We start from the raw sequence: 22641 nt of genomic DNA, 5'->3' as shown, positions 1-22641 counted from the left end.
TGTACAAAAAAAGTCAATTTAGTCTTTTTTTTAATTTAATCAAACTTACTTTGAAGACAAATTGAGTCAGTGAAGGATTTTGCATGCACGGTGCAAATAAGCAATTAAACTTGCAAACTTAAGTATGTGTCCTTATTTTTACCACAGTTTGTGCAGCACAGTGGGCACAATTTAAATCCTTGGTAATATTTATATTTTAATTGACATACATTTGAGATGTGCAGTTGCCAAGCACTGTTCCTTTTAAGCTGTTCGTCTGCATGCATACATGCAGGTTGTGAAATAAATGCACACAGGAAAAAACAGCAAGCACAGGAGAAGAAAAATAGAATGGTGTTTCAAATAATACTGCACAAAAATTTGTATAGTGCTTCTAAAATGTTACATACAGGAACATTTTTGTGCGCACTGGGGTAGATTTTAAAAAGGTGTGCGCGCTACCCGGCGCACACATGTTATAAAATCCTGGCTCGGTGCACGCAAGTAGGTGCACAATTGTGCACCTTGTGTGCGCCGAGCCGTGATGCCTTCCTCCATTCCCCCGAACCTAACCTTCCCACCCCTTCCCCTAACCTTCTTCCCCCAGCCCTACTCTAACCCCCCCCAACTCCTTTCTTACCTTTTGCGCCTGCCTTGGGCAGGTGCAAGTTACGCACGCCGGCAGCCTGCTGGCACGCGATCCTCCAACACAGCGGCAATGGCTGCTCTGTTGAAGGCCTCTGGCCCCGCCCCGTCCCCGGACCACCCCTTTAGTAAAGCCCCGGGACTTACACGCATCCTGGGGATTTACGCGCGTCACTGGGCCTTTTTAAAATCCGGACCACTGTGTACAAAAAATTGGAGAGAACATTGTTCCCAAGGTTCATGACTGTGCAACACATTTTATAAACCATATGAACTTGAACAGTCTCTTACGTCTTACAATGTATGTTTTGTACTATATATTTTTATTATATGTGCTTGTTCTGATGTTTTTTTAATTCAGCTTTTTAAAAATAAAACATTTAACAACAACTTTCTTTTATTCTCAAAAAAAAAGGAACTGAATACGTTTCTAAAGTACGTTCCAGTCTTTTCGTTTTAGTCCAGAATATTCCCAAATTTTCTTGGGGCTTAGGGCCTAATTCACAAAGAAGATAAGATATTCCATGTTGAGTCAGATCAATGGTCCCTCCATTATCTCGGACATTGGCTGATCTGGGTCACTTGGAAGTACCCAGCAGATCCTAATGAGGAGAGCCATTTCTTGTTGCTTATTTCCAGATGTGGCAAACTATATAAGTCTACCTGGTTAATATTTGCTAATGGACCTGTTCTTCAGAAAATTGTCCAAACCTTTTTAAAACCCATCTATGCTACTAAGTTTGACCACATCCTGAGGCTTAATATTGGGTTTACTCAAGGCCGGTGTCAGGGTATGAGGTGTGCTTGGCAGACTCTACAGACTCTCTCTCGTGCTGCTCCACCTCCTTCCATCCGCAGAGTTGATCGTCATCCAGGCCGTGCCAACGTAGGCGGTTTTGCCTCCACAGTCGGGGGAAGCACCATACAACTGCCCACATACTTCTGGCACTCTGGGCAGCTGCCAAGTCCACCAAGTGCTTCCACCATTCCTCGGGTTTACTGAAAACAATAAATCTGTTTCTGCTGCCATGGTTATTTATCCTTTCCTATGGAACTGTTTCCTATTTACCTATCGCATCCCACTCATGATTTTATAAACCTCTGTCATATTGCCTCTCAGTTATCTCCTCTGAGCTGAAGAACTGTAAACCCTGTTCCATGCAATTGATTTTTGTATTCTGCTCTGTCTTATTTGAGACAGCATGAGCAGTTGCAGAACTGCACACGGTACTTAAGGTTTGGTCGCACCATGGAGCTATACAGAGGCATTATGATATTCATAATTTTGTTTTACATTCCTTTCTGAATAATTTCTATCCTTCTATTTGGAGGGTTTTTGCCGCTGTGGCATGCTAGGCTGAGGATTTCTTTTTCTTAACGACAGCTCCTAATTCAGAGCTCAGCATTATGTAGTTAGGATTACTTTTCCCTCATGTCTATCACTTTGTAGGTTTTTTTTTTGTTTTTTTTACATTTTATTTGTATTGCTTTATAACTTTTACATACAATAAATCATTGTGAAAGGAAAAGTAAGTAGTATAAACAGAAATTTCACTGATATTACATATCACCATCATTATTCATAGAAAATAAGAAAAATATTTAAATTTATACCACTTTTAATTAAGCAATCCAGGGGGGGGTGAAAATTGCAATTTTAAGAGCGAACTTTAAATAACCATTTAGCAAAAAGAAATATGCGGGGCTGACTGAGAAAGCCTACTCATGCCATTCTGCACTGGTTATGTCACAGTGGGATGTGAGTCAAGGAAATTTCAAAGCTGTGTCGGCTCAAAAAATGCATAAATAGCTTCTCAGAATTTTATAACGCATTTGCATGGGTAATGTAGTATAAATCTTGAGCATTTTGACACTGCTTCCTCTCTCATTTCTAGAAATCTTTCTTCTTTCCTGTGTTGCCTTTGTGATGTCCGGAAATAGCACACTTTCTGCCCATAGAACAACTCAATTCTTTTCCTGAAAAATAATCTCAATATATTATTTTTCTCAGAATGAAAAGCAAATGTAACAAAAAGTGTTCCTCTCATGGTAAGTTCATCTTCATGAGTTAATTCCAGAAAATTGGTAAGATTCATCTGCTGATTTTCCTGACTTCTATGCTCAGTCTCAGAACTTTTTAGGGGAAAATAATAAACCTTTGGGGTAGATTTTTAAAAAAATACGCGTTCGCGTACTTTTGTTGGCGCACCAGGCGCCAACAAAAGTACGCTGGATTTTATAAGATACGCGCGTATCTTATAAAATCCTGGATTGGCGCGCGCAAGGCTGCCAATTTTGGGCAGCCGGCGCGCGCCGAGCCGCGCAGCCTGCCTCCGTTCCCTCCAAGGCCGCTCCGAAATCGGAGCGGCCTCGGAGGGAACTCTCTTTCGCCCCCCCCTCACCTTCCCCTCCCTTCCTCTACCTAACCCACCCCCCCCTCGGCCCTATCTAAACCCCCCCTACCTTTATCCACGGATTTATGCCTCCCGGAGGGAGAAGTAAATCCACGTGCGGCAGCGGGCCGCTGGCGCGCCGACGCAACCCAGGGGCGGTTCCGGAGGGCGCGGCCACGCCCCCGGACCGCACGGGCCGAAACCACGCCCCCGGGCCCGCCCCCGAAATGCTGCGTCCCGCCCCCAAAACACTGCATCGGCTGGCCACGCCCACGGCACACCCCTGACACGCCCCTGACAAAAAACCCCGGGACTTACGCAAGTCCCGGGGCTCTGCGCGCACCGGCAGGCCTATGGAAAATAGGCGCGCCGGCGCACAAGGCCCTGCTCGCGTAAATCCGGGATGATTTACGCGAGCAGGGCTTTTAAAATCCACCCCTTTGTAATTAAAGGTATCGCTTCCATAGATATTTTTAATACCACATTCATATATTTCTTGAACAAGTCCATCGGTAACATCTGGCTTATTATCGGGAAATTCATTACTCTTATATTCAAAGGGGCGGATTTTCAGAGCCCTGCTCGCCTAAATCCGCCTAAATCCGGGCGGATTTAGGCGAGCAGGGCACTGCGCGCCGGTGTGCCTATGTTCAATAGGCCTACCGGCGCGCGCAGACCCCGGGACTTGCGTAAGTCCCGGGGTTTGGCGAGGGGGGCGTGGCGGGGGCGGGCCCGGTCGGTGTGGCGTTTTGGGGGCGTGTCGGCAGCGTTTTGGGGGCGGGCCCGGGGGTGTGGTTACAGCCCGGGGCGGTCCGGAGGCGTGGCCGCGCCCTCCGTACCCGCCCCCAGGTCGCGTCCCGGCGCGCGGGGATTTATGCCTCCCTCCGGGAGATGTAAATTCCCCCGCTGGCCGCTCCGATTTCACTCCGAGGCCGCGCAGCCTACCCCCGTTCTGCTCCGAGGCCGCTCCGATTTCGGAGCGGCCTCGGAGGGAACGGGGGTAGGCTGCGCGGCTCGGCGTGTGCCGGCTATACAGAATCAATAGCCTTGCGCGCGCCGATCCAGGATTTTAGCGGATACGCGCGGCTACGCACGTATCCGCTAAAATCCGCGTATCTACTAAAATCCCGCGTACTTTTGCTGGCGCCTGATGCGCCAGCAAAAGTACGCCAATTCGCGCGGTTTGAAAATCTACCCCAAACTGCGCAATGAATTTTCAATATTCTCAATTTTCTTATTTTACACATTTTCAGTTTGTATCATGTGAAATTGTTGAGTTTCCACCACTTTTATTTTCTCTTTCAAGGTATTTACTTTCCTTTCTTGAATCAGGATTCTTTCTTCATTACAAGAATTACTTTTACTCGTCTCTAAGACTGATTTTGATAATTTAAGAATTGCAGTTTCAATAGCAGCCAGTGTGTCCATATTGAATCTATTGTAACGATAGCCGGCTTAACAAGAAAGGAGGAAGTAACTTGAACTGGCTCACCCCTTTTCACAGCCACAACATCAGAGTCCCTTCCAAATTCCAGCAAAGCAGCAGCAGGACTGTTGTAATTCAGGGCTGAAGGTAAATAAGATCCCAGTTGAAATTGAACTTCTGGTGCAGCTCCCAGCTCTACTTCGTTTAGAGTTCCATACTCAACCGAGGTCTCTGGGAGCGTCTTCGTCTCTGTTTCTCCTGCTTGCCTCTCCCGCTGGGGTGGGGACGGCGTCTTTGGGGTGCAAGGACTCAGCGAGATCTCGTTGGCCAGTGGTGAGGACACTCGCTCCGCGTCCTGACCCTCCGTGGCCCTCGCTCCCGGCTCATTCGGCGTACAGGCAAAAAAGGTCTGTATTGACATCTGTTTTGCCTCTAAATTTTCAGAAAATGCAAGGCTTTCGCTAAACCTAGCCTTGCGTTTAGTACGTGGCATCAGGGAAATCAAATAAACTAGCTATTTTTAGGAAATAGGTTGAAAGTAACAAGCAGCTCCTTCTCCAGCCTCTCAGTCTGCCGCCATCTTGACTCCACCCACTTTGTAGTTTTCTACATTAAATTTCATCTGCCATTTAGTTGCTCAATTCCCCAGTAGTACAAGATTCTCCTGAATTCTTCAGTCTTCTTGTGTTTTCAATATTTTGAATAATTGTGTGTCATCTGCAAATTCAATTGCTCTTTTCTCCGTTTTCCAAATAAATAAACAACATTGGTCCCAATACAGATCCCTGGGACACTCCACTATTTACCTCTCTCCATTGGGAAAACTGACCATTTAGTCCTATCCTTTATTTGCTAACTTTTAACCGGTTAAAAAATCCACAATACAACATTGCCCATGACTTTTTAATTTTCTGAGTAGTCTCTCTTCAGGGACTTTGTCAAATACCTTCTAAAAATCTAGATAAAGTATACCAACCAGCTCACTCATAGATCCAAGCTTATTTTCACCTTAAAATAATTCAAATAGATTTAAAAGATATGACTTCCCTTTGCTAAATATATGCTGGCTCTTCCCCATATTGCCAGTTATTCTGTGGTATTACTCTACAGTTTCATCCTGCTCTATCATGCTTCCAGCTTGATCAAATCAAGAACTGGGATCTGGTGCCGTGAACCTTTCTTTGCAGCTACTTGGGGAATTTTCCCCCTATTGCATATCTCCCCCCAACTCAGATAGGCTGATCACTGCAGTGACAGCCATTAGCCATACACCAGGGCTCCTTCCAGAACCCATGGGCCCTGAATGCAGCCACTAGGTGTCACCTTTCGGCAATGACCACAACTCTCTCTGCAGCATCCCCAATCACAGCAGACCTGGGGAGCAGAACTCTTGACTCAGAAATCTAACCAGGAACCTTCTGCAGGATAGAGCCCAACACTTGCCACTTGTACCACCCGGCTGGCTAGTAATTCTAGTCTTAGCAATTACTTCCATCATTTTACTTGCGCCAACATTAGGCTTGCTGATCTGTAGTTTCCTGGATTACTTCTGGAAATCTTGGGGATTTTTTCTTTTATATAAATTGGAGTTTCATTGGCTAGTTTCCAGTCCTCAGATAGGTAAATTTGAATGATAAGTTACAGATCAGCAGTTACAGGTCTGTAGTTTTATATTTGAGTTACTTCAGAATTCTGGAGTGATTACTATTAGGCCCTGGTGATTTACTACCATTCAGTTGTCAATGTGCTTTAACATCATTTCCAGATTCACAGTGATTTACTTCAGGTCCTCGGACTCATCACCTGGAAAAAATGATTCCAATGTAGGTATCTCCCCCACATTCTCTGCACTGAAGAGGGAAGCAAAGAATTCATTTAGTTAATCTGCTATGGTCTTCTCCTCCCTGAGCATTCCTTTTTATCCCCTTTTGCCCACTGTGTCTATTTGAAGCTTCCTAAACCAATCTCTTAGTCTTTTGCCCATACTTACAGTAAGTGCAGATATATAGTTTTCCTATTTTGTTTCTATGTGAAAAGGGTGTAGTACATCAGGCAAACTCCACAAATAATTACCTTTCTGGATTAAAAACGCCTCTTCATTTACTTGAATTCTAAAAATGTTGTAAGCTGCCTTCAGCACTATTTGGAAAGGAAAGCTGAAAACTCATCATAAACCTCACCCTGATTTACCATTGCCCCCTCTTACAGTGGTATAAATAGTTAACTTTTATGTGAGCCTCTACAGTGGTGCTCTCTCTCTCCCCCCCCCCCCCCCCAAAAAAAAATGCACACACATTGTAATATGAGGAAAATTACCCTAACCAAACCCCTTTATTTTATTGCAAGTGCTATTTCTGCTATATTGCAGAATGATGAATCTAGGCCTGTTAGCCAGATAACTATCTGCACCCCAGAGATATGTTACGTTTGGCGGCTCACAGGATACTCCCACTGCCAGAGGCCTCCCGTTGTGGTGGAATCTTGCTATCGCCGAATGCCACCGACCATCGCTGATGCCGCCATCCCAGTCAGGCCGCTGCCTCCCCATAGGCACGCACACACATGCGCACATAATATACATGCCCTGACAGGAAACCTGGAGCAGCGCCTCCAGATGGTAAGGCTCCTGGTGTATATAAACTAAGGCCCCGCAGCAATTCCTTACCTCAGCAACAAGTTTTTCTACTCCTGAAGTAGTGCTTGTTGCTCTTGTGTGTTGGTTCCTGATTCCTATCTGCATTTCTGGTCCTGTACCTTGCCCTTCAGCCCTTCATCCAGCCTTGTCTTCCTGCCTTTCCTCATCCACCTTTGTCTTCTTCAGCCCTCTTTGTCCAGCCTCACCTTGTCTTACTCATCTTGTCCAGTATCTTCAATGTGTCTCCATCCACCTTTGGCTTGACTCTTCAGACCTTGACCTCTTGCTTGGACCTGACCACAATTGCCTACCGCCTGGATCTGACCCCTTGCCTGGATCTGACCATGACTGCCTGCCACCTTCCCTGACCTTGGCCTGTATCTTCAATGTGTCTCCATCCACCTTTGGCTTGACTCTTCAGACCTTGACCTCTTGCTTGGACCTGACCACAATTGCCTACCGCCTGGATCTGACCCCTTGCCTGGATCTGACCATGACTGCCTGCCACCTTCCCTGACCTTGGCCTGCCCCTGACTAACAGGGGCAGGCCAAGGCTGGATGAAGGGCTGAAGGGCAAGGTACAGGACCAGAAATGCAGACAGGAATCAGGAACCAACACACAAGAGCAACAAGCACTACTTCAGGAGTAGAAAAACTTGTTGCTGAGGTAAGGAATTGCTGCGGGGCCTTAGTTTATATACACCAGGAGCCTGACCATCTGGAGGCGCTGCTCCAGGTTTCCTGTCAGGGCATGCATATTATGTGCGCATGTGTGTGCGTTCCTATGGGGATGCAGTGGCCTGACTGGGATGGCGGCATCAGCGATGGTCGGTGGCATTCGGCGATAGCAAGATTCCACCACAACGGGAGGCCTCTGGCAGTGGGAGTATCCTGTGAGCCGCCAAACGTAACATATCTCTGGGGTGCAGATAGTTATCTGGGGTGGAGATAGTTATCTGGCTAACAGGTCTGCTGCCTGCCCTGACCCCGGTGCACCTTTGAACTTTAGTAATCTCCACTGCTCTAAGGACCCGCCTAAGTCCTGCTGGCTGCCAGAATCCAAGGGCTCAACCTGCAATGAGGTAACTGGTAAAGGTGAAGCTCTAGACTTTTCTGCTACAGGGCTCATTTGCCCAGCTTATGCCTCATGGGTTTTCCCTCAAGGCTGCGTCAACTATGCCTCAGCACAAAGGGCTCACACATCCGCCACCCTTCACACCTTATTTATCTGGCTAACTGTTTAGCTGAATTAACAGTTGTCTCAGTGGCAGCTGCTCAGTGGTGGCCGAATATTCAAACAGTGCCACTTAGCCAGCTATGTCAGAATTTAGCTGGTTAAGTGATGCTGAATATCATCCTCATAATTCCTGGATGGAATGATGTCCCTTTATATGAATTTCATCTTTATTCATAGGTTCTTGCACCTGTATTTGTTGCCAACCTTATGCCAGCTGACAAAGATCTGGATGTATTTTGGAAATCTGAAGCTGCTGTGTCCCACTGCTGGCAGGGATGGCATTAATTAATAGCATTACAAACTCTGCTAATGCTGAGCATAGCTTCAGCATACATAAGCTTAAAGAAAGATGATGAGGAATTTCTCAAGAAAAGATAAAAAAGGTGGTTTCAGTATTTCAGTCCAAAACAAAAGTGATTTTGTAATTTAAATCTTAATAAAGTTCAAATTTTGTATTTATATAAATTTAAATGTTGTTTAATTTAGTTTTAGTTTAGTTTATTAATTTGTCATACTGCTTTTCAGAAATAAAACAGTTTTAGTTTAGTTTATTAAACAATGTTAAAGGTTTTCAATAAAAAAAACACTGAATTTTTGCATGGTAAGAGATGTGAAACTTTATGCAAAATAATGCAAATTTGATACAGAATTTCCACAGAATTTTTAAAGTCTGCTACAGGAAACCGGGACTGTGGTATTGTTAACACACATATAGAGGCTAATATACTATGTAGAAAACATTTCATTAGCTGTTAGCAATAGCATATAGAAAAATAATGTTCACAAAAGTGAATACAGCCCCATTAAAACAAAACATTTAACTGCACCTTAGGAAGATAACATGATAACTCTAATACAAATAAATTAATGCACAGCTCATTAGCATTTTATTAACATTGGCTATGAACAAGAAGCCAATTAATGCACTTTAACCACTGATGTTGGCACACATTAGTACATTGGCCTCACTACACATTGTGACTGAATTTATTGATTATTATTATTATTATTTATTTTTATTCTGCTTTTTGGCATTTCAAAGTGGATTACATTCAGGTACTGTAGATATTTCTCTTCCCGAGAGGGCTTACAATCTAATAGGGAGATTCATCAATCCACGGTAGTTCTCTAACATACGTTATATCTCATATATCCTACGATATTGTTGTGATAGTACTCCATTTCAGCGATATCGCAGGATATACGTGATATTTTCCATCTCTCCACCCAGGTCACCTCCCCCTTATTACAATGATCTTCTTTGCATGCATGAATAATGCAAATGCATGCAAAGAAAGTAATGCATAGGCAATCCTATGCAAATATTTTATTATGGCTGACTGAGAAGGTGGTCAGCTGTGAGAAAATAACACTTATTTCAAAAATGTTAAATGTGAGATGGGAGGCCTGGGACCATACCGTGTGTCCCGAGGCTCCTTCCTCACATATAAAGTGCTGGCCGAATAATTAAAAATTGCGGCAAAATGGGGAGGTTGAGAGGCGGTCAGCCCATGGCTACCACTCGAGGTGCTCCTGACCCCCCTCAATACAAAAAAGGTCTAAATGCAGTCGCTTGGTAACAGCTCCCCCCCAAAACCAAAGATAAAGTCCCCGGTCCTGGCCCTCCCTTCCCATTCCCACCCCCATGGGGTGGGTATGGGAATAATAAGGTCACGACCACCCCACCCCAAAAATAAGGTCCTGACACCTCTCATGCCAAGAGCAAAAAAAAAAATTGTGTCCAGGCCCCTCATCCACCAGCCCCAGCACCCTCCCGAAGCCTCTGAACCTTAAATTTAAGACCACTCTCCCACGATGGGGCCAGGGTGCACCCTATCACCTGGCCTGGTCAATGCGAGTTTCCAAAAAAATGCCAACCTGACCCTGCCCCAGCCATGTGAGTGGGGCAAGGTCCAGGAATCGGACCAAGGCCACATGGCAGAGTTCGATTCCCAGACCTTGCCCCAGTTGGCACCATTTTGGAAAATGGTGCTGAGCGGGCTGGGTACGAGGGTGCACCCTAGCTCCACTGCGGGAGAGCCATCTTACATTTAAGGTTCAGGCGGTGTGGGGAGGGTGCCGGGGATGGTGAGCGGGGGTGGGAAGGTTTGGACCTTATTATTGCCTTGTGGGGAAGGGAAGGGGGGGGGGGCCAAGACTGTATGACTTTATCTTTGGGGGATGGGATGGCTAGGACTGGGGACTTCATATTTGGTTTTGGGGGAGGGGGCCATCACTGTGTGACAGCATTTAGACTTTTTTTTTATTTGGGAGAGTCAAAATGGCCCCGGGTTGAGATGGGGGTCAGCCCTGACCCCCTGCTCAATCTCCTCTTTATGTCACATTTTTTATTTTTGGGCCAGCGGTGGTCTCATAAGGCTGGGGCCACCATCTCATTAAAGGGCGTCTGGGTGTGTTCTTTTGGCCCATGGTGTTTGACCATGGGCATCGGCGAGCAACACTGTTTTTGGTGGGAGGGTTCCACTATTGCCCTCCCTCTGCGATAGTGGGACCACTCCTGTGATACAACATTGTGGCTTAGTGAATTTAGACAAGTTTATACCTGAGGCAACAGAGAGTAACGTGACTTGCCGAAGGTCATATGGAACAGCAGTGGGATTTGAACCATGGTTTCCCTGGATCATAGCCCACTGCTCTAACCACATGAGTTTAGTTAGATTGCAAAAGGCTTTTGCAACAAATGTAGAGCAGCTGAGTTATTTCTCGTGACTCAGTAGCGTCATAAAGGAGTGAGATCAGAAGACATTATTAGCAGCTTAGTTCAAAACTCAAAGTAAGCATAAAATGGTGCTCTTAATGTCTTTATTGTTTCATATTGGGGGTCTAAAATTGTCATACGTGCGAGTTATGATGCTGTGCTTGCCATCCCTCAGTTTATTGCCATTCTCATAAATTTAACTCCTGTCTGTGATATTTTGCAGAATACCAGTTCAAACTGGTTGAAGTTTTTTTTTTAAATTATTTATTTAACAGTTTTTTATACCGACCTTCATAGTAAATAACCATATCGGATCGGTTTACATTTAAGAAGGGTATAACTGGAGTAACAATTCAAGTAAACGAAAGATAACAATAGGTAGGAATAGGTCAAAAAGTTACAATCAACAGGGAAAGAGAACTTGGAAGCTTGCAACAAGCTGGAAAGAAGTGTATGTTTACGAATTGAAACATCTTTATTCACAACTGAACCCAACTTAGCTCTGGATGACAAATGAACTGATTTGGCTCTCTGCTTCACTGTAGTTTTTCTAATTCAAACATATATCTCTTAAATAGGGAGAAATAGAAACCTGTACAGTGTAATGCGGGTGTGATCTCATTAGGCCTTTAAGCAATTGTGGAATATTAGCAATATCTGTGTATATGCAGTGCCTCTTTTTGTGTAACTAAGTGCCTTGCTTGTTGAGGCTTAACATTGTGCCAGCATTTTAGCTGGTCTTGCACAATGACACCTAGATCCTTTTCAGTACTAACAGAATTAATGTTCTTACCATCCATTTTGTATACAACACATTTGTTACCATTGCCGAGACACATCACTTTTCGTTGGTCTATAATGAAGCTCATTTGTTGTCTTCTTTCCCCATCCTGCAATCTGTCCAAGTCAGCCTGTGACTTTTTCCACGTCCTCATCAATTTTGAGCTTACTACTTGTACTGTTTTATGTAGAATATGAGTAACAAGATCCTCTTCCTACAAAAGGTCCCAAAGTTATGATTCAGCCATAGCCATAACTCATGGGTTTCACTAAATCTCTGTAACCAGCAAAGTGTGTACTAAACAATTTTGTGCAATGCCTGTCCCTTGCTTAGAATATCATTTTTGAAACCTGGTTCTCTGTTTTTTTTCTCCATAGGCATTTCCTGTTTAAACATGGATCTGGTTCTTCAGCTATCTTCAGCGCAGCCAGTCAGAACTATCCTCTGACCTCCAATACTGTTTACTCTCCACCTCCCAGGCCTCTTCCTAGAAGTACCTTTTCTAGACCAGCCTTCAGTTTTAGTAAACCTTACAAGTGCTGCAACTGGAAATGCACTGCACTGAGTGCTACGGCTATCACCGTTACATTGGCCTTGCTGCTAACTTATGTTATTGGTAAGACTTATTTTTATATCCTTTGCTATGTTAGTGCTTCAGCTTTCTGTTCTAGTAACCAGCATTAAAGGCCTTATGTACTAAGCACTAAGCAGAGGTATTCAATGGCTTTGTTTTGATTCATTGGTGGTGCTCTATTCACAATGGCACCAGAGCACCAGCAAAACATGAGCATCTGGGGATTGCTCATATCCCGTCAAGATGCTTAAAATTCTGGGTAAACTGGGGGGGGGGGGGGGGGGTGATTAGCAGAAGGCCTATTGAGACTTTGTTTTATTTTTTAGAATTTCATTTTTTTGTTTTGGAAGAGGGTGCCCTAGATCTGGCTGCTACTGCCTTTAAAAAAAATTTTTTTTTGAAAGCAAACGAAATTTCATTAATTTTTTTTTCATTTCATTTTCAAAATGAAATTAAACAAAACAGTAAAGATCAGTGAAATTTTCTGTTTAATTTGAAACAAAAACAAATCCCTAGTATTAAGTAATTTTCCCATAGACACAAAGGGGGACATTTTCAGTAGCACACCTAGGTACTAAGTCCATGGTAGTTTTGTACTAATGTTTCATTTCTGCTTGGGGGTAATCTCCATATGGTGAAAGTTCTTACTACCCTCAGCAGAAGGCTTGGGGATAACCTGCTTAGAGTGGCAGATGCCACCACCCTTAGCAGAAGGCTTAGGAGCAACCTGCACAGAGCGGCAATTACTGCTACCCTTAGCATAAGGCTTGGGGTAATGTACATAGAGCGGTAATTACTACTACTTTTAGCGGAAGGCTTGGTGGTAACATGCATAGAGCGGTAGTTACTACTACCCTTAACAGAAGGGTTGGGAGTAACCTACATAGAGTGGCAGGTACTACTGCCCTAAGCAGAAGGCTTGGGGTAACCTGCATAGTATAGTAGTTACTACTACACTTAGCAGAAGGCTTGGGGTAATATGCATAGAGTGGCAGTTACTACTACACAGCATAAGGCTTGGGTGTAACCTGCATAGAGTGGCAGTTACTACTACCCTTAGAAGGCTTGGGGATAATATGCATAGAATGGTAGTTACTACTACCCTTAGCAGAAGGTTTGGGGGTAACCTGCATGGAGCAACAGTCACTACTACTCTTAGCAGAAGGCTTAGGAGCAACCTGCACAGAGTGGCAATTACTGCTACCCTTAGCATAAGGCTTGGGGTAATGTACATAGAGCGGTAATTACTACTACTTTTAGCAGAAGGCTTGGTGGTAACATGCATAGAGCAGTAGTTACTACTACCCTTAACAGAAGGGTTGGGAGTAACCTACATAGAGTGGCAGGTACTACTGCCCTAAGCAGAAGGCTTGGGGTAACCTGCATAGTATAGTAGTTACTACTACACTTAGCAGAAGGCTTGGGGTAATATGCATAGAGTGGCAGTTACTACTACACTTAGCATAAGGCTTGGGTGTAACCTCCATAGAGTGGCAGTTACTACTACCCTTAGAAGGTTTGGGGATAATATGCATAGAATGGTAGTTACTACTACCCTTAGCAGAAGGTTTGGGGGTAACCTGCATGGAGCAACAGTCACTACTACCCTTAGCAGAAGGCTTGGGGGTAACCTACATAGAGGATCAGTTACTACTACCCTTAGCAGAGGGTTTGGGGGTAACCTGCATGGAGTGGTAGCTACTACTACCCTTAGCAGAAGACATGGAGGTAACTTGCATAGAGTGGTAGTTACAATTACCCTTAGCTGAAGGTTTGGGAGTAACCTATATGGAACAACATTTACGACTACTACATTAGCAGAAGGCTTGGGGTAGCCTACATAAAGTGGTAGTTACTACTACCCTTAGCAAAAGGCTTAGGGGTAACCTACATGGAGCAACAGTTACTACTAACCTTAGCAGAAGGCTTGGGGGATAATCTGCACAGAGCGACAGTTACTACAACTCTTAGCAGAAAGCTTGGGGTTAACCTACATGGAACAACAGTTACTACTGCTCTTAAAAGGCTTTCTGGACAGACTAGATGGACCATTTTGGCCTTTATATGCCATCATTTACTATATTATTATGACCTGGTAGGCAATTTTCAAAGAAAACTACACAAGTAGTTTTACTTTTGAAAATGTGTTTATATGGGTACCAATGGACTTTGCACCTTCTTTTCCTGTAGGCAGAGGAACGATGGGAGGCGGGGGAAAGTACATGTGCAGATTTAACATGTCCTGGGAGTGCCATTTTTAATGAGAATAAATGTATGCATGTTTGTGAACCCCACATAGAGCACTCTAAACATAAGAAACCAGTATGCTGTCCTAAGCTCGAATACTCAACAATGAAAATAGGATAGGAAGTCAAATAACTTATAGGCTAAACAAAGGGAAAGTAATGTTAAATAAGCACTACTAATTGGGTGTCAGCAAGCTAGGATCTCAGAGATCAGGACATCTGAACTGGAGCGACTGAAAATATAAGATGAGTTCCCCCTGATGCAAGACCTTCAAAACGTCAGCTGACACTGGGGCAGTGTGTACGTGTAACTATAGTGTTACTATGGGTCGATGATAGTTATCAGAAATGTTTTTTAAATGCAACAAGTTTAACAACTATGGATGAATGATTGAGAGGACCGAGGTACCTCCATTGAGAGAGGTCATACACTTTCCTGGCTTGCTGACATCCAATTACTAGTGCTTAGTTTGCATTACTTTTTGCATTATTTTGCAATAAGTAGTTTGACTTATTTCATTGTTGTGAACCCCTCACATACATTTTTGTCTTTCTGAGGAAGTCAGTTGTCAGATAGGCTAATTCATGCAGGTAAATTACTAAATACGCAGGTAAGTGGCTATGAAAATTTTCCTCTAAATGAGAGAAAACATTTTCTGTATAGGTTCTTTAGTCTTTATCCTATCGATGTGAAAAAAACAACAACTTGAGCTTCCAGAGATGAAGCTAATACGTCAGTAAACTGAAGAGCTGAATTTATCCAAACAAATTTTTATTTTGTCTATCTCTCCATTCTTAACCTCCTTAAATACATGTTGTCTGAAAAATAAAATGCTGTTGAAGATATTTTACTGCTGCTAAAAGTATCTTTTGGGAGAGTCAGGGTTTTTTAAAAATGTAAATGCAGTAAAGTACAGTAGCTGCAGTGTTGATCCTAGAACTATCATATGGCTGCCCTGCAGTCAACAGCATTGACTTGTGCACCGTGGTCATAAACAGCAATGCTTATCTCATTAGTTATGGATAGCTTCTTTAATTTTGCAATTACTGCTTTGTTTTTGTGTCCTCTATTTCTTGTTTGCATTTTCTACAAGCATATTATAAAGTGCTGCACATTAAGTAATTGAGGGCCCATATAATAGTTTAAATTATTATTGTAATTTGCATAGCGCATATCAGATGCATGCAGTACAGTTCAGAGACATATAAAGCCCGATTTTCAAAAGAGGGTTCTGTGCCTATTTTTAAGCCAAGGGCAATGCCCAAAGTTTTATGTTCACTGTGAACCGATACGATGTGCGAACGGATATCGGTATATAAGAAATGTTAAATAAAATAAATAAATAAATAGGCCTCTACATGTGATTATAGCCACCTTAACTTGAGCCTAAAATTAGCACAATGCATGATCTAAATTAAGGCATCTGAATATGGTGCTGAATATCAATGCTGAATGCCAACATTTGTTCTCCCACTGTCCCCACCCCTGGCTCGGTCCACATTAAGGGACCTTAATTTAGGGGTCTTGTGATATAGGACACCTACATTTATGCACTGAACCCATAAAAATGTATAAATTCAAAAGTATAAGCACCCAACTCTTAAAATTAGGTACATATGTCTTTTTGAATATTGGAATCATAATAGTTCCTCCTTCTAAGAGCATACAATTTAGTCAAGACAGGAAAATAGGCCTTTCTAGTTTAGTTTTGCCATTGTGTTGATTCTTTTGTTCTATGAACAAATTATTACAGATATCCTCAAATAATTTTCTATTAACATCATACTTTTTTAATAGTATACCTTATTCTTTAGACGATATTAATTTCCTTGGTTGGATGATTTCTGGGTGTGAGCATTAGTTTAAAATGAAATAGAAAATTGAAATGAATAGGGGCCAGTTTGTTTTTTTCAGGGGGCCCCAAAATGAATTGAAGGAGCCCCACAAATTAAACAAATCCTATTCATTTCATTCATTTTAAATAGAATGATTTCTATGAAACATTATAGTCAGTGGACTCATAGAAACCATGGGAAAGCAACAAATGCATGTGCATAGTTATAAATTGATACAGTGTACAGCAGGCAGTTAGAGAAGGAGAGGATGGGCATGTTTTCAAGAAGACAAGAGGAATGATGTATCACAGCGAAGCAGTTTTTCAGTCAGACCTATCACTGCAGACTGGGTACAGTGACGCTGTCACGCTGATCCTGAAGACTGAGCATGTCAGAGATTTGCTCTACATTGGTTCTCAAGATATTGTCTGTGTAAAAACATAGCTCTGAGCTCTCTGAGTTCTTGCTAAATTTCTTTTGTGGCATATTTTATAGTCTCACTGTGCCAGCAGCAGTAACTCAGTCACACAAATGAGGATGGCAATGTGGCAGCACAGCATCACAATATCTGTGACTCTTAGCAGTTTTGTACTGCTTTGCTTGCAGTTGCAGTTCTGTTTTTCCTTTCTGGTGATTGAAGCTTTAGGTTCACTTGAGATTAGTCATTTATTCTTTGTTTGCCTGGCAGCGGGCACAGTATGGGCAGTGGACAATAGGCAATGGGCATAAGTGAGCAATGAGGGCAAAGAGTGCAGCATAACAGAATGTGTTGTGAAGCCTGTCAGTGTTAGAGAAGTAGTGCGGAGCAGTCAGTGTGACACTCACTGAAACAGGTTTTCTGTGTTCTTCACACAGCAGCATGGTACTGGCAAAGTCAGTGGGTATTACAGTGCCAATGCAAAATACTAAATCATTGTAATCTTCACATCACCAGTGACATAAAAGCAATCAAGTCAGGGATAGGGAAAGGCAGCGTAGATAATGCGAATGTAAATGTGTCCAAAACTAGTTGACACTGGCACTGACAAAGACAGCAAGAACCCAAAAAGTAGCCCAATATAGCAAACCAAGAAGAGATAAAGCATGGGAGGAAGACTCCCAAGGCTGTAAAAGAGGTTACCACTTACCAGTAACAGAGCCATGAACCCTTGATGGCATGTCAAGTAGCAAACAGGCACCAAAAGTGGCATTAGCATCATAAGTCAACATGAAGGGGCAACAAAGCAGAAAAGGTGGCAGTAAAATCTCCAAGGTAGGCATTGATTAAGGCACTAAGCTGCACAAAGAGTGAATTTAAGGAGTAAGGTCTGATTATTATCACACTTAGCACATCACAAAATATGCTCAAAAGAAACCATTTTGATGTTCACATGTGATAAATCTTAAAGTAGTGCCAGAGGTTTCATGCAAAACCAGAAACTGAGGAAATGGAACAGGCTGATGGAAACTCAGTGATGTAGGAAATGGTCTCTAAATAATGCAGCCCTCACTACTTTCTTGGAAAAACACCTCACAATCATTAGACAAACCTTTGTGATGTACTAATTTTGATAACCTTTACATTTGGCAAACCCATTCTACAGGAAAATCTAAATTCCACTCTGCACCTTGGGGGTCTTTGTGCCCAGACCTTATACCTTTGAGTTCCCTTTGCCACTGTGCCTTGCTGTCGTACTCCAAAACTAACACCTTGCCAGTCTCTGGGCAGTTTTGCACCTCATGGTGCTTTGGAGCCTTCGAGCCACTTTTTTTGCTGCTTGGGCCCTTTATCAGTGCCTGTCTTGGAGGTTTTATTTATTTATTTATTTATTTATTATTTATTTAAAGTCTCTTCTATACCGATGTCCGTTCGCACATCGCATCGGTTCACAATAAACAAGAACTTTTAGGCGGAGCCCTTACATAAAACAGAAAATATACAGGTAACTATAGGGAGGAGCCCTTACATATAACCAGCGAAGAACAAAAACCAGGGGAAGGGTCAAGGGTAGGGGAAGGGTCAAGGTTAGGGGAGGGTCATGGGTAGAGAAAGCAAAAACAATGAAAAACAATGAAAAACAATGAAAAACTGCCACCTTTTCTGCTTTTTCCCCTTTCAATCTGCCTTAGGATGCATTAATGTCACTTTCGGTGCCAGTTTGCCACATGAGATCAAGAGTTTATGGCACTATTGCTGGTGCCCTCTTTTGGAGCCTTGGAGTGTTCTTCCCACTTTTTCTGCTTCTTTGCTCCTCTTACAGTGACTTGGTGAAATCTCTTTGCCTCTTTACGGAGTAGTAGGCTATTCATGCCACTTTTGGTGCCACTTTGCAGTCTCCTCAGTCTTTCCAGGTACCTTGGAGTTCTTTCCTCCTTCTGTTGGTTTCTTCCCACAAGTTTTAAGACAATTTATTAGAAAACCCCTATTTGAAGCATAATATAGGTTGTAAATTACCTATAATGCTTCCCCCATTGACTTTAATGGCAAACAAAAATGAATCAAATTAAAAAACAACTATTTTCATTTTTAAACTAAAGAAATGAGTTAGGGTCCCCATGAAACTAATTTTAAAATGAAACACATTTTTCCTGCTGCATTCCTAATATTTCTGAGGCATGACCTGGATTCAGTCCCCTAGTCTGTTCTTCTGCTCCCCAGGTTTGATCTGGGATAGAGATGCCATGGAAGTGGCATTCACTGACCCAGGGCATAGCGAATTATAAGTCATCATACAATAGCTCCCCCCCCCCCCCATTTGCCAGATTTGGAGCCCATAATTGCAGTATTCCGTAAAGAGCTACTGGCACATGGCCACCCTACCCCACCCCCACCCATTCGAGAACTATTCCTGCCCAAACTGGGGGAAATTAGGCAGAAAAAATATCCACCAGTAGTTGCAAATGAAAGCTCATGGAGCCATTTCCCACCTCTTCCTTTGATTAAGCTGGAAGCCCAAAGGAGCAGGAGGAAAATACTTGGTTAAAAAGAGAATGTGAAAAATAAATATTTATTGAAATCTTTGCTGGTTTGGAGGAGATTTTGCATAAAGCTCTAGACTGTTTAAAGTGCAATAAGATGCAGTAGAATATCTGACTTTGAATATTTTCTTCCTCAACAGTTATTGACACAAGTAAATATACTTTATTCCTTTTAAGGAAGCTATTGTAGACAGACACAATTTTACAGTCTCATTGCTTTTTTCTGTTTACAGGCGTTAGGAGAATATATTTTTATTGCATAGATCCACTGCTATTCAGCTTCGTGTTACATGGATTTCATGTCCTCATTATTATAGTTGAGAAATGAAGAATTTTTGCCTATACAATCACATTTTATAAAGATAATTTTAATAGATCAGATCAAACAATCTGTAATGAAATTTTATTGAGGGTGAATGGATCAGCATCATTTCTCCTGCAAAAATTCCTATGGGATTTTTATTGTCTTAGAAGCAGAATCTTTCACACTACTATAGCCCAGTTGATAACCTCTTTTTTTTATCACAGAGTATTTCTGGCACATTTATGAACTACCAGCAGCATAATACAGTTACTGCCACACAGCCAAATGCTGTGTGGCCATATTACTTTCCGTTCATAAAACAACATGGTACCAGCCGGCCTTGAGACCAGTATCATTTTTAAAGTGAAACTAGTAGGGCAGGAAAGATTGGGGATAGCTCCTGCTCCTTTCACCCTTCGACCAGTGCTAAGGAAAGGATAAGGATGTGGCAGGGGCAGGTGGGGAGCAGAGGTGGCATTTCCTTTTTATATATATATATATTGGGTTTTTAAAACATTTCATCTTTATTTCAATTTGGCAAATGAACCAAGGTGATAGCTAAAGCCAGAAGAATGCTGGGCTGCATAGAGAGAGGAATATCGAGTAAGAAAATGGAAGTGATTATCCCCTTGTACAGGTCCTTGGTGAGGCCTCACCTGGAATACTGTGTTCAGTTCTGGAGACCGTATCTCCAAACAGACAGAGACAAGATGGAGGCGGTCCAGAGAAGGGCAACCAAAAAGGTGGAGGGTCTTCATCGAATGAATTATGAGGAGAAATTGAAGAATCTAAATATGTACACCCTGGAGGAAAGGAGGAGCAGAGGTGATATGATACAGACTTTCAGATACTTGAAAGGTTTTAATGATCCAAAGACAACGACAAACCTTTTCGGTCGGAAAAAAATCAACAGAACCAGAGGTCACGATTTGAAGCTCCAGGGAGGAAGACTCAGAACCAATGTCAGAAAGTATTTCTTCACGGAGAGGGTGGTGGATGCCTGGACTGCCCTTCTGGAGGAAGTGGTGAAGACCAGAACTGTGAAGGACTTCAAAGGGGCGTGGTATAAACACTGTGGATCCATAAAGTCTAGAAGACATGAATGAAGAGTGGGTGGCTCGCGGGAATGATGGCTACTACCTGGAGATAATACCCTTATTCAATAAACATACACACGGTTAATGCAACTCCAACATTGCTCTAAGCTTCAACGGCAAGAGGAAATGTGGAAAAAAGGATTTGCATTCACAAAAAAGCGGGAAGTAGCTTGCTTGTTACGGTGGTTACTACCCCAAACCAAATAAGCCTGATACTTCACTTTCAATGCATATCCAGCATAGCTCTCTGCTTCAACGGCTGGGGAGGAAGACCGATACTTCACGCATATCCAGCATAGCTCTCTGCTTCAACGGCAGGGGGAATGAATAAAAGTGGATCTATATATAGACAACAACCAACAAGGACTGAATTACATAGTCTGGGTAAACAAATAAGCATGGGTGTAGCTTGCTTATTGTGGTGGTTACTACCCCTAACTAATTAAGCTAGATATTTCACTTAGATGCAGTTCCAACACTGCTCTCTACATTAATGGTGGGGGTGGAAGGGAACTAGAACCAAAAGGTTACTAAGGTCCAAGAGAAACAGATAAGTATGAGAAGAAAAAAAGTGCGAAGCTTGCTGGGCAGACTGGATGGGCTGTTTAGTCGTCTTCTGCCATCATTTCTATGTTTCTATGTTTCTATGAACGATCCACAATAAATATTCAATTAAATGAATCCTGAAAAAAATTCCTGAAATGAAAAAAAAACAAAACACTGTTGCATCCGTCGTGCTAGATGGCTTCACCCCGTTTGCTTCACCTTATTCACGGCTCCTCCCGCTTACCTAGGAAAGATGGCTACCGCCGCGTCTACAAGCCGACCTCTCTGGCGTCCCCGGAATGGCTATGGTGCAGCCTCCCGCCATGCTCTTCCCAGGTACCTCCTAGGGTGCGTGCACGTCACCCACGTCTTTTTTCCAACCTTGGCGCGAACCTCGGGGGCATTCCCCCTTGCTGACGTTACACCATCTGGGTATATAATCTATTCTAATTTGCTAGCTCGTTGAGTTAGCAAGGACTCAAATCCATTCCTGTCTATGCTACTCTGCCGCGTCCATGCTGCCGCTGGAAGCTCTCTCTCTACCCTTCGGGGTAACTACTAACCTGGGTACCTGCTCCTCGTGGGCCCTCTGCTTTATTTCAGGTGACTTACAGGGAACAGGTACTCGCTCCTCGAGGGCCTGCTCTCCCTGCCTGCACTTCCTTCTACATCTTAGTGGAATCGCATATCTACAGCAAACACCTAGTGAGTACTCTAACTCTCAGTCTATCTCCTCCACAGTACTTCCTAGCTGGGAAACCCGCTTCCTCTGCCGAGGTCCCTGAGACTGCAACTACCAGACTGCCTCACTACTGCCACCTCTGGTGGTTCTCTTCAAGCTGTATAATAAAGAACTAACTATGGGCCTCATTTTCCAAAGAGTTACCGCGCGCGATACGGCTGTACCGCCTGCGCTAAATTCGCGAACCGCGATAACAAGCATATATCGCGGTTCGCGAATGCAAATATGGAATAATGTATTCAGGGGGCGGAGTTGGGGCGGGGCAAATGTAAAGTAGGCAGGAGGTACCGCGTGGCGCGAAACCCGCGGCGGTGTTAGCGCGGCTCCTAACGCGGCCAATAACTACAACCCTTTCAAATGCGATACAGTCTATCGCGGCGCACAGCGCGCAGCGCGCTACTAGCGCGTTGAACGAAAATTTGCCAAACCAATCCCCATAGACCTACAAATGTAGAGCTGGCCAATAAAAAGGCCTGTTCTTAGTAGGTGAATCTGCTCCACACATCCACAGTGTATGGGGCAG

Source organism: Rhinatrema bivittatum, chromosome 6, assembly GCF_901001135.1.
Source record: "Rhinatrema bivittatum chromosome 6, aRhiBiv1.1, whole genome shotgun sequence".
Classification (NCBI taxonomy): domain Eukaryota; kingdom Metazoa; phylum Chordata; class Amphibia; order Gymnophiona; family Rhinatrematidae; genus Rhinatrema; species Rhinatrema bivittatum.
The sequence above is the reverse complement of the archived record's forward strand: the minus strand, read 5'-3'. Positions refer to the sequence as shown.